Below are 12391 nucleotides of genomic sequence, written 5' to 3'. Positions count from 1 at the left end.
TGCACCAAATTTAATATTGTCATCACTTGGCCACTTCTGGTGCTGCAATTATGGCATCCCACTGCAACCCAAAAAGCATTTTCTCCCTAGACCACAATGATAAAAGGAATGTCTGTAAAACAGTTGGCAGGACACATCAAACTACAAACCAGATCAACTATCACTCTTTGTATTATGAACTTTCCAAACCTTTCCCAAAACCTAGAAAAGTTAGTTGTATTGTTGGGATCTCAACCATGATGTAAAGTCTACGAGATGAGCAGAAGAGCACAGGTGGGACTAGCAGGGAAAACACTAATGCACGTGTGCCGTGAGCTGCGCAACAGCGATTTTCACAGAAGCGCCACCTTTGAGTTTGAGTGTAGTATCTAGTTCTTGTAATACATCCATGAATAACCATAGTTATGTTTTTTTGTTATAGGACATCTACCATTCAACCATGAATGGAGATAATGTAATTACCTGAAGTTAGGGAGATTAATAAGAATAAAATAAAATAGGTATTTTACTGCACACAGATGCAGTTGGAACACAACAGTGATGATAAAATGCAGCCAAATGTAAGTAATGCATTTCAAACTAAATCTCTTAAAGCAGATGAAATAATGAAAATATATTATGTTATTTTAATTATGATTATGAAACAAGATTAACAGACAGCATTTGTCACCTCAGTTACACAGAAACTCCTGCCTCAACAAAAACTGTGCCACGGTTGTGGAGTTTCAACAAAGTTCAGATGACAACGTTAATAGTGCTCATTACAGCGTGTGGGTTCTTGGGAAGACACCGTCACTGGTGCACGGTGATGCTCCTTTAATGAGAGTGAGCTCAGGACACACCCTGAACTTCATCAGCTCAAGTAAGTCGTTAAAGGGAGTGCTGGACCCCCGTTCTTTTCACCACGTTAACTCTGAGAGACGAAGCAGTCAGAGTAACTTCAAAACTGTGCTGATTTATTCAATGAACACAGGTAAAATTAACATTACACGCTCAGGAGTCTTTGCACCTCCAACATGCACGCAGGCAGCTGGTAGATGAAAAGCCCTGAACCATAACAGGCCTATACATTATATCACTTTGGGCTAGCCCCATACTACTCAGGGATGCCAAACCGTGATGTCTCCGGTGCCAGCTTTGCAGCTGACCATAGCAGTAGTCAAAGCATGAAGAAAATCAATGTGTGATTGTCTGTTGATTGTGGTGTGTAGCTAAAACCTTCTGACATGACATCTAGTGACATGTCATGACACTAAGCATAAGAAAATATTATGATAAAACACGTCATAATTATAATACTAAACATTTTGTCTCCTAACAGTAATCAACTTTCTATCTAGTTATCCTTGAACATGAACAACCTGGAGTACCCTTATGGGAATGACTAAGCATTTAACAGCCTGAGCTAGACATCCTGTCTACACTAAACATTTCTAATACATGAAATGTCTAACCAATGTCTATCTGACTAAAAATACCTAACAGGAGTTTTTCCTTTAGAAACATTTAAATATTCAGGTGTCATTCTTTTCATTGCAGAGAACCTTATTTACATTTATTACACTTGTATTCATTTACATGTTTAAAATCCTACACCAAATGTAAATATTTGCAGTATTTCCCCTCCATATGTAGGCTGCTTGCAGCTATCATACATTTAATGATCCCTCTCACAGTGAGCTGATTGAGAACGACAGGCCCTGTGGAAAGTGGCGGCAGTGAGTGAGACTACTGTCCTCACACACATGACTCAGTGTTGCCCAGCAGGGATGCTGCAGGGGAGCCCTGATCTGTTCTGCTCTGCCTCCAGAAATGCCAGCAGGTCAATGTCATGCACGTACTGAAATTTCTTGGCTCCAGGGTCCCATCTTAGTGGATGAATGTCACTAGTAATTGAAGTATTGCTAGTTCATGAGATGTGCCCAAGGTACGTATGTTAAGCTCAACACTCTATACAAATGTTGTATACTGATATCAGCATGTCTTCTGTTTGATATGCAGTGTGACCCCTCAATGTTGGTGATGCAAATATGGTGCATTTTTCAAGTGTTAATTGGGCTTACAAAAATTTTGTAGTATGCTGTTGGAACTGCCTGTGACCGCAAATGTATGAATGACCAGTGCATAGAGGAAAAACCTGAATAAATAGCTATCTCTCCCAGTATGATGTGTCCTCATCCACAGGGCACGAGGGGTCACTGGATGGTATGAGGATACAAATGATGTGAATCGTACTATGGCCTCCACACTCGCCAGATCTCAACCATGTTGGAGGTGCTGAAGCAACAGTGTCTCCACCATCAACATGAAAACACCACAAGGGGATATCCTTGGAATGGTGTTCATCCCTCTGGTAGAGTTCAGAGACTTGAAGAGTTAATGCCAAGCTACACTGAAACTATTTGTGTGGCCCAAAAACTTAATGAGACTTTTTTTTTTCATGTCACCTGTCTGATCTGTTCATAGCCAGACAATGAATGGAAATGAAACAATTTATGGTCTATGGACTTGCTTCCTGTTTGGTACCTTTATTTTGATTAGTTTCCTGTCCTGTATCATCTCCTACCCCAGCTTTACCTTGGTTCCTAATCATTCATTGTCTCCTGTCTTTATATCCTCCTCCTCCTCCTCTTCCTCAGTCTGGTTGCTGGCTCATCTGTTCTCATGCCTCATTGCTCCAGTTCTCTTTACGTACCACACCCTGCCTGTCTGCTTACTTTTAGACTGTTCTTTTTGAGTTTTTCTGGTCTACGATTCTCGGTTCTCTGGGTTTGTTTTTAGTTTTTCCTGTCGCTCCCTGACTGTTCTCTTTAGATGTTTTTGTGCCTGTATTGACATCCTGTAGGTTTGGGCATCTGTTTACCCCTTTAGTCCTCTTCATTTATATTAAACTGAATAAACTAGACGGTATCTGCATTTTGCACCCTTCCTTGCCCAAAACTTAATAGATGTTCTGTTACTTGCTTATCTACATTATTCCATATGATAAAGAGGCCGCTTGAGTGTAACTGGGCTTCATATCCAGCATAAGGCAAGTTTTCAGACCCTACTGTTCAAACAGCCAGTTGTTGGAGGTAATCTGCCAATGATATGGCAAAGACTGCTTAGATCAGGAATATACAGCATCTACAGATCCTGTTAATTGTGCTGACAGGTATGTTTGAAAACATTGCTTCCCGTCACGCTGTTCTTTGATCTTTACTGTAAGCTTGGAAGTCAAAGTACATGAGGAAATGTGTCCATTCACCTTAATGTGCTAAAGGCCAATTAGCCTCCTGTGGCTGTCACTACTGGCTCCTCCACAAACTATTAATTCCGTTCAAGCTCTATTCAGCTCAGCCTTGAGGCCACCACATGTCAGCAGCACTGTAGTACTGCAAGTATATTTACAGTATAGCTTCACAACCTTGCATCAGTTATTGGCCTTTTAAAAATACTATGAAATTATTTGAAGAGCATCGTGCACTCAAATTGTCACCAGCTATATTATTTCTAAGACATTTGGGGGATTGTAGGAAAAACTGATTGCTCTCGTAGGCTGAGAGAGACCAGGCCACCTGGAAACCTTGAACTTCAAGATGGCCAGTCTGCAACTAAGGTAGTCCAGACATCCCTCTCCCCAGCCAGGTTTTTCAGCAGCTCCTGGGGGGCCCCAAGATCATTATTCGGGGTCATGATATCCCTAGTTCAAGTCCCAGTATCATGTGTTAAATAGCAAATACCAATGTATGCCTTATTTTAGAAAGAACAGGCTGAAAAGCTTCATCAGTTTGCTGTTTTGTTATTCAATCCTATCCTGAGTCAGCAGTTCTCTTTTGCTGAACACAGTCTGGGTCAAACTATTTTTTAGATTTGTTTTCCTAACAGTCCAAAAATCTTTAATATTTCAAGACTGCACAAATGCACTTTTGGGGAAATGCAGATTGTGTTTGCTATTCTTATTTAACACAAACACTTTACATAGGTCAGCGATTCAACAGGGCAATTAAATATTGGAGTCCTTCATACGACAGCTATCGTGAGCATGTCACTCATCTCCTCTGAATATTTTGATGTTCACACTCACAGCATAATGAAACCATGAACCACAATCTGATTGGAGGAGAGAGAGTAAGTGACTTTTCAATCATTGCCGTGATTGACAGAATAGATTGGAAAGTGAGCATGTGTCTGCTGCTCACTTTGATGAAGGTAATAAATGGACATGAGCAAATTACCCCACCACACTGTCAGAGTCACTCACCGCCCTCCTTCCTCCTTCATCTGCATCTCCATCAGAGAAACTGACAGCAGCTCATCCAGCTCCCCAAGCACCTGATCCATATGTAAAAAATAAGGCGTTTCCAGAGGCCACCATGAATACATCAGATATGTTGTTCATCAAGTGTCAAAGAGATGAACAGAGGAGACAGCGGTGGATCAGTGGATCCATCTTTCCAACATGCAGCACACATGAATTACATAGTTCATCTCATTTTATTTACTTTGCTACAAATAGCTCACAATCTCAAAATCTGTGTTTTTTAGTTGATAACATTTTACATTAAATCATTTTCAAATCATCATCAGTTGCAGAAAATTAACCTCTTGCTAGATATTTACCCAGTTAGCCGTATCTGTATATCTACTGAAAATTAGAGATAAAGATAATTTAGGTTAATTAACCTTGAGAACAACACTGCAGCATACTTAGATTCAAAGATTTTAAGTGAAGTTTTGCACATTTAACAAGTGAAATATAATAAGTGAATATAGTAATAATAATTGCAATAATATATTATCAGTGTTTTTGTTACGGGCCCCGAGTGCCGGGGCTGCGTAGCAGTGAATTAGTGCAGCCTGGAAAACACAATGTGACATCAGAATAGAACTCTCACGGTGCGCTGGCATTCGCATCCAGACTGCATCTGGGGGCGAGGACAGAAGGTCCCTCCCCAAAACCATTCTGGGTGCAACACCAAGCGCACAAAGGTTCCGCATTACCCTTTTCTGTTCTCCAACCACCAAATCCAGGACAGCAGGCACAAAACATCATAATGTTCTAAAAGTATAAATGTGGCACCAAAATAAAATGTACATTCAATTGTCAATTATGAAATAATAAATTAACTGAAAACAATGTGGTGACATATCTTTAGGTGCACCACATTTTCTCTTGTCCCTGGATGCCACATCTCAGGTGTGTGGCCAAAGCTCATTCAGTTTGTGGCCTTTACATTTAACCTTATTTGAGATCCCCTGGAGCCTTAAAATGAACAGGCACAGAGGGGAAGTGCTTCTGTTTTCCTTTATTACTACTAGCTCCTTACTTCTTTATGTGTTTTTAAAAGGTAAATGTCCAAATGTCACATCTCCAGGCCTATGTCAAAAACAACGCAGTGAAGTCATAGCAAAGATGAATCTCAGTGTGAAGAGCGGCCATTTATGTCACACAAAGAGGGGCACATGTCATAAGGACAGGGACTTTAATCAATAAATCATTTTATTCAAATCCTACCCATAAGCTAAAATGTGTGAGGCATGTATAACCAGGACACTGCTACCAGAGAGTGAAGGACTCCAATCTGAGCCAGGACCATCAATGTACCACGAGGGCCTGCTTTTAACAAGTTGGCTATATTGTGTTGCTGTGCACCATGTTAACCATGTTTGGGTGGTTTGTTTGAAATTTGGGGCAAATTTTGTTTTTGTAAGTACAAAGGCACCAAATTACACTGAAAAATAGATCTATTTATGTTATGGCGAGAAACAAGAAATACTGTAAATCTGAAACATAATGCTAGAGCATAAGGGGTGAAATTTGCCTACGGTGGTGTCATGGCCCTGGTGCCTTGTTTCGGTGTTGCCTCTGCAATGAAATATGGACACTCCTGGAGACCTGATGCTTTGCCAATGCTGAAGACACTGGGCATTTTATTCTGGTCCTCAGATATGATACAATTTAATGGTTTACAATAACAAACCCAAATGGTGATTAATGATGATCTACCAGACAGAGAAAAACTGCACACGGGATTTCAGCCACTAATACACTTTCCACTGCCATAAGAATAACAGGAGTCCCATCAGCTCATCAGTATACAGAGAGGCTAGTCGAGAAGGGTCTGTGGGGGGAAATAGCACCACAGCTCTGTATTATTAAAATGTCAGTGTGCCTGCATTATCCATAGTGCTTTGTGCTTGTTTTATGAACACATTATGGCCATTAAATGAGATTGAGGAATCATTCACCTTCATTCTTTATCACCAAGAGACTGTGACGTGGTTAAAGAAGCAGGCTTCATAAACAAAAAGTTGCCAGGAGTGAACTTTTAAATTCAAGTTTTATAGAGGAATAATATCCTGGCAGAAGACTTTTGCAGCCTCATCAAATATTTACACTTTTTTCCTTCCACAGTCTTCTCAGACATATTTGACCATTACTGTAAACAAAATAACTAAATTAGTGAACATCTTGGAAATGATATTTTGCTCCAAACACAACATCACCGCTCATTAGAATAGATGAGAGTTTGGGTCCAGTGGATTGTGGATCATTGTCCCTTCAGCTACAGGGGCTCCACACTCATATTGCCCATAAGAGTAGTGAGCCAGACAGGAGCAATTATTCACAATAAAGCAAGGCAGAGGTGGCTGAGAGTAAATTACTGAGAAAGCTTCAGCCAATTACTTTGTGTAATGGTGACACAAATCTCATTTGACACTACAGCACCACTGCACTGAGTGGACCAACAAGTCCTTGTTCCTACAACAGAGGAAAGAGATGTTTATCTTAAATAAACATTGCATGAAGAAAGAAATGCTCTCTGAGATTTTTACTACAAGTATTTGCCCATGATTCCTTTTTAACCATTATAACGCAGTGGAATTTGCACTGCAATGTCAGAATGACATTTTCATTTAACAGAAGAAGCTTCCAACAGACCCTGGCTCTTGGTGGGCAGCCTTCTGCCTCAATCGGTTGGGGTGAGGATAGGAGAGAGAAAAGAAAAGCAACATGGCAAAAAAAAACTGGTCAGTCTGATGTGGCCGGTGACTACTTATCAGAAATGTGGAGCTCCAGAGCCAGGACTACCTGCAGAAAGGTACAGGGAGAGAGTTTTTGAGGCGAGGGAAGGACCCAAATATGCAGATGCAAGCCAAGGCAGAGGTTCATAGGAATTTAATGCAACACAAAACAAGAAACAGGAACAAAATACAAGGCTCAACCTGACATAGTAAAACAAAGTACAAAACTAGGTGAGGGAGCTGGGTACAAAAATGAAAACCAAACCAGTGAAAATAACCAAAGTACTGCTGACCGGAAAAACCCAAGACAATAATGAGACAAATCAAACAAAGTCAGGAACAAATGAGAGACGGGTACTGAACTCACAGGGCAGAGATGCAGGAGTGGTGAGATGAGAGAACGAAGATGACAGGGCAACAAGGCATAGAGGCAAAATGAACCAGCAAAAAAACTGAGGGAAGGAAGGAGGATATAAAGGGAGAACACCTGGGGATAATGAGCAACAGATGGAGACAGTGAATGGTGATTATGACCGGAGTAACGCTGGGGCAAGTGAGATAACAAAGGACAGGAAGCTTAACCAAAATAAAAGCAGAAAACAGGAAGTCAGACCACAAACCATAACAGAGAGCGAGGACACTACGGGAGAGAGGAGACACACAGTTTCACATTTGTCTTACAAATGCCCAATTAATATTTGTACTCACCACACCAGTTTTGTACTACAAACATCCAAGTTTAAATTGGATAAATTCAAAAAGTAAACTTATGAAATTGAGTTAAATTGTCTAACTAAAAACTTTACTGAAGTTTGTTGCTTTGAAATTTTGTCTATCAACCTTTTATTCTTGACAGTGTATAATAAATGCATAATATGTAAAAAAAAAAAAAGGAAATTTGTGTCAGAACAATATGCCTCCTGCACATGAGTTATTGCTGTGCACAAACTCCTCACACTGTAGGCACCCATTAACGTGATATTCTCAAGTCTTACATTATTAGTATTATATGGGGAGAGTGGTTTAATGTTTTTTTAATAGTTTACCTCAATGGAATATGTTTGCTTTCGCTATTCAAACCTCCAATAATTCAGTTAGTGACGCAAAGAAGTATTGATTCTTGAGCCTTAAATCTCAATCCTCAATCCTATTTTTATCTTATTTCATCACAGAAAAGTCAATAAATATTTTAGGTCTTTCCATCCTAGAACCTGTGTTTTTATCATTTAAACCTTCATTCTAAATTTCATCACACATTCAGTCAACACACAACAGGTTTGCTAGTTTAGACTGAAGTCCACATTCTCAAAGATGGCATGTGTAAGTGTACTAATGTTGCATTTGGAGATGATAGTGGACATGAGGAAGGAGAGGCGATCTCATCGGCCACTGTTCATCCGGGGGCTCGAAGTGGAGAGAGTGAGCAGCTTCAAATACCTGGATGTCCACATCAGTGAGGACCTCACTTGGACACTTAACACCACACAGCTGGTCAAGAAGGCCCAACGGCAACTGCACTTCCTGAGGAGGCTGAGGAGGTTTGGCATGTCGCCTAGGATCCTTTGCATCTTCTACAGCTGCATCATTGAGAGCATCTTGACCAGCTGCATCACTGTCTGGTATGGCAGCACTACTGCTATGGACTGGCCGGAGGTTCAGAAGTGTGAAATGTAGGACCACTAGACTGAAATACTCTTTCTTTCCCTCTGCCATCAGACTCCTAAACAGCTGAGGAGTTTATTACAAAGGAATATGTCATGTACTGTTTACATTCTCAGTTTGCACATTCATAATTGCACATTGACTATTGACTGCTGCACATGCTGCTCCCATGCAGCATACATTCTCTGGTATATTCTTTTATATTTTTTATTATATTGCTACATTTGTTGCCTAAAGTACCTTAGATTTTGTGTTACTTATTTATCTACTTTATATTTCATTTGTATTTTATGGCATTCATGTGTACGGCAATGTAAGAATCTCATTGTACAGGGAAACACGTTTCCTAACTGTGCATATGACAAATAAATACTTTGAATTTGTGCACAGCTTTTTTATGCACTAAGTTAATTACTGGTACAGGTAGCGCTGAAGGCTCTAGAAGGCATCTAGATTACAACTTATGTCTTATTTGTTTTATTTTTACATGAAAAAGACAGTCAACATAGAGGATAAAGACCATCATGATACACAAAATGCCTACCATGAAGCTGACATATATCCTGATGTTAAAACAGAAGTTGTCTTGAAGGACAAATTGCCTCATTTAGTTTTAAACAAGCTGTGGAAGACACATGGCATCTCATTATGTCTGAAAAGGAATGGATGTCAGCTTGTTCTCCCCGAGCTAAAAGTTCAGACATCACTGTCTTTAATTAATGGAAGATGTTATTTGGATGGTAGCGCTAAGGCATTGAGGTAAATACTCATGTAAAAAAAAACTGCCTGGCATCACACTACGGCGATGTTCGGCCTCCTAAATACATGTATATATGTCTTTATTCTGGATTGGTGTTACATATGGTCCAACTGGTTTCTCCATTACCAGTCAGAGGTTTGGGCACACTTTAACGACCGGTAGTGTACATTAAAAAATGTTAACCTTTGGTAAAAAAGTAAATAAAATTAGACCCCCAATGACATATGGCTTTATTAAATTTGGCAGAGCTTTCTAAAGCAAAGACTATTATTGGAATGCCTTAAATATAAACACAACTTTCTTGTAATCATTTGCAATCACACTAAAAATTTATAAAATAAAAATAGTTCCCTTCTGGTTATTATTAATCATGTGATCATTTCCTAATTTGTTTCATCAGGTTGTGTCCACCTGCCACTTTTCCAGTTCATTAGCAGTTTGTTGCATCCACCTGCTACTTAAGCTTGCAGTAAGTGTAGCACCGTGGCCTCGTGGGAGAACAGGTGACCAGACCGGCTTTTCAACAACATGAGGAAGTATGGTAAAATAATAATAATAATAAAAATGAGGTAAATACTCATGTAAATAAATGTAATATTTTCCACAGATAAATAAAAGATAAATAAATACTGATATTTATGCTAGCCCACAACGCCATACATTTTTAATATCCATCATTGCTATTCCTGCCTTCCTCCGAGCTGGCTAAGCTCTCTGTCAGTCTCGGTCATGATACTTTATGTGTCTCAGAGAAGACATTAGGAACAACCAGTTAGTAGAGAAGTGATGTAGGTGGTAATGATTTCCATCAAGGCTGGGCTTTAAAGGGAACGAAGATGCAGCACAGTCAATTAACATGCATTTATTGATGTAATGACAGCATCTTCGCATTAAACTCAGACAAACTCATTCACCCAGACTAACCGCAGAAGAATCCTGTTCGTTTTTGGATTGCACTTTCACTATTATTAACATCAGCTCAGTGGATGCACTGCAAGAACAAACTGTAGACACTTTGGGAGAGTAAGAAATGTATGTAAGAGGTGATGCCGAGGTCTCTCTCTGTGTGTGTGTGCACTGGACAGTGATTTGAAATGCTATGATTAAAACATTTAAATCTATAAAGTGTGAATAAATGTATTATATTGATTTTGAATTAGTAGATGGACAGTCACACACCTAGCAAAACATATCCTTATCAGAGTTTTAATAATCTACTGTAAATACATTTTGTTTTCTTTTAGAAACTAGTTAAAATGGACATGAAATTTGAAAGAATATTTTATATGGATAGTTCATCTTCACCTGCTTTTGATTACCCATGTGCCATATCTATCATATTAAGCTTCTATGGTAATGAGTTTATGGAGTGTAAGAACAAGAGAAAAGATTTTTGTGCGGTGGTGAAAGAGGTACTCAGATTATTCACGCACAGTAACTAAAAGTAGCAATACCACAGTGTAGGAATATCCTGATACAAGCAAAGGTCTATCCATCCATTATTTATACAGTTTGTCCTGAAGAAGGTCATGGGAGACCGCAGCCAATCCCAGCTGACAGACAAGGTCCACCCTGGACAGGTTGCCAGTCTATCACAGGGCTGAAATGTAGGCAAACAACCACGCACACTCCTAGGGGCAATTTAGAGTCACCAATCAACCTAAACTGTATGATTTGGTCCGTGGGAAGAAGCTGGAGTACCCAGCGAGCACCCACACAGGCACAGGGAGAACATGCAAGCTCTGCACAGAACCTTCTTGCTGTAAGGCGACAGCACTAACCACTGCGCCACCATACAGCCCAAGTAAATGTCCTACAGTCAAAATGTTACTTAAGTAAGAGTACAAAAGTGTTATCAGTACAGAATTACATATATAATATTTGCATGCAGCTGGTAAAGCTGTAGCTAATTGTAATTACTTTATTTACTGCTGAGTGTGACTTTCCCCTCTGGAGATCAAAATATAAATTTTTAAACTTTAATAATATGTCATAATTTTTGTCATAATGATATATATTGTATCATTAATCTGAATCTGCAAAGAAACTAGTAACCACAGCTGTTAGATACAGCAAGTGTGGAGAAGCAAAAAGTGATAACATTTCCCTCAGAAATGTAGTGGAACAAAAGTATAAAGTATCATAAAATGGAAATAGCCAAGTAAAGTACAAGTAACTCAAATACTTTAGTAAATGTACTAAGGTACTTTCCAACACTGCCTAAGTCTTTCAAAACCAGACTAGACAAACTAGACTCTTGGTCTTTGAGGTGAATTTGTTCTTTCTGATATTGGGTTATACAGATGAAATTTGAATAGAAGTAATTGATTTGGGGGACTGATTATAAACAAATGTGTGTTTTTTGAGTCTTTAAATGAACTTGGACTCCATCACTGAGATGGAACTCAGGTGCACTCTGTGATTAAAAAGCAACAGATGCGCTCCCTCATCAAGGCCAGAGCTGCAGTGAATTCCCATGCTGTCCTGTTTGGTGAAATTAATGCTGCTGGAATCTGATCAACAACAACACAAAGTGCATCTGCCTGTCAAGTTATTATCACCTGATACTTCCAAGGGAGAGTAGCCATAATTAAATAACAGGAGGAAAACATACAAGCATGTCGAATACAAGCTTGGCGGTCAATATCATATCACTTCTGGTGTTTCTGGAGCAAAGGAAGAACTCATGTGGCATTTTCCCACCTATCATCCTGATAAAATTTACTTTCTGATAAGGAACACTTACTAGTAAATACAACTGCATGTTTGCCTTGATTTGAGAAGAAAGAATAAAAACAATTTTTTTGCTAAAATGAACTATTTTTGTAGTGTAGCAATGAGTGCCCTTTTCTGATTCTCTGTTCACGCTCACGATCAAAGGCCAATAATCTGACCTCCACCTGAATATTTTATACTTGTTTGTGCTTCCTTTTCGAGGACTTTGAAGAGGGTTTTGGAAGA

Source organism: Monopterus albus, unplaced genomic scaffold (assembly GCF_001952655.1).
Source record: "Monopterus albus unplaced genomic scaffold, M_albus_1.0 scaffold405.1, whole genome shotgun sequence".
Classification (NCBI taxonomy): Eukaryota; Metazoa; Chordata; class Actinopteri; order Synbranchiformes; family Synbranchidae; genus Monopterus; species Monopterus albus.
This window is presented reverse-complemented; position numbering follows the sequence as displayed.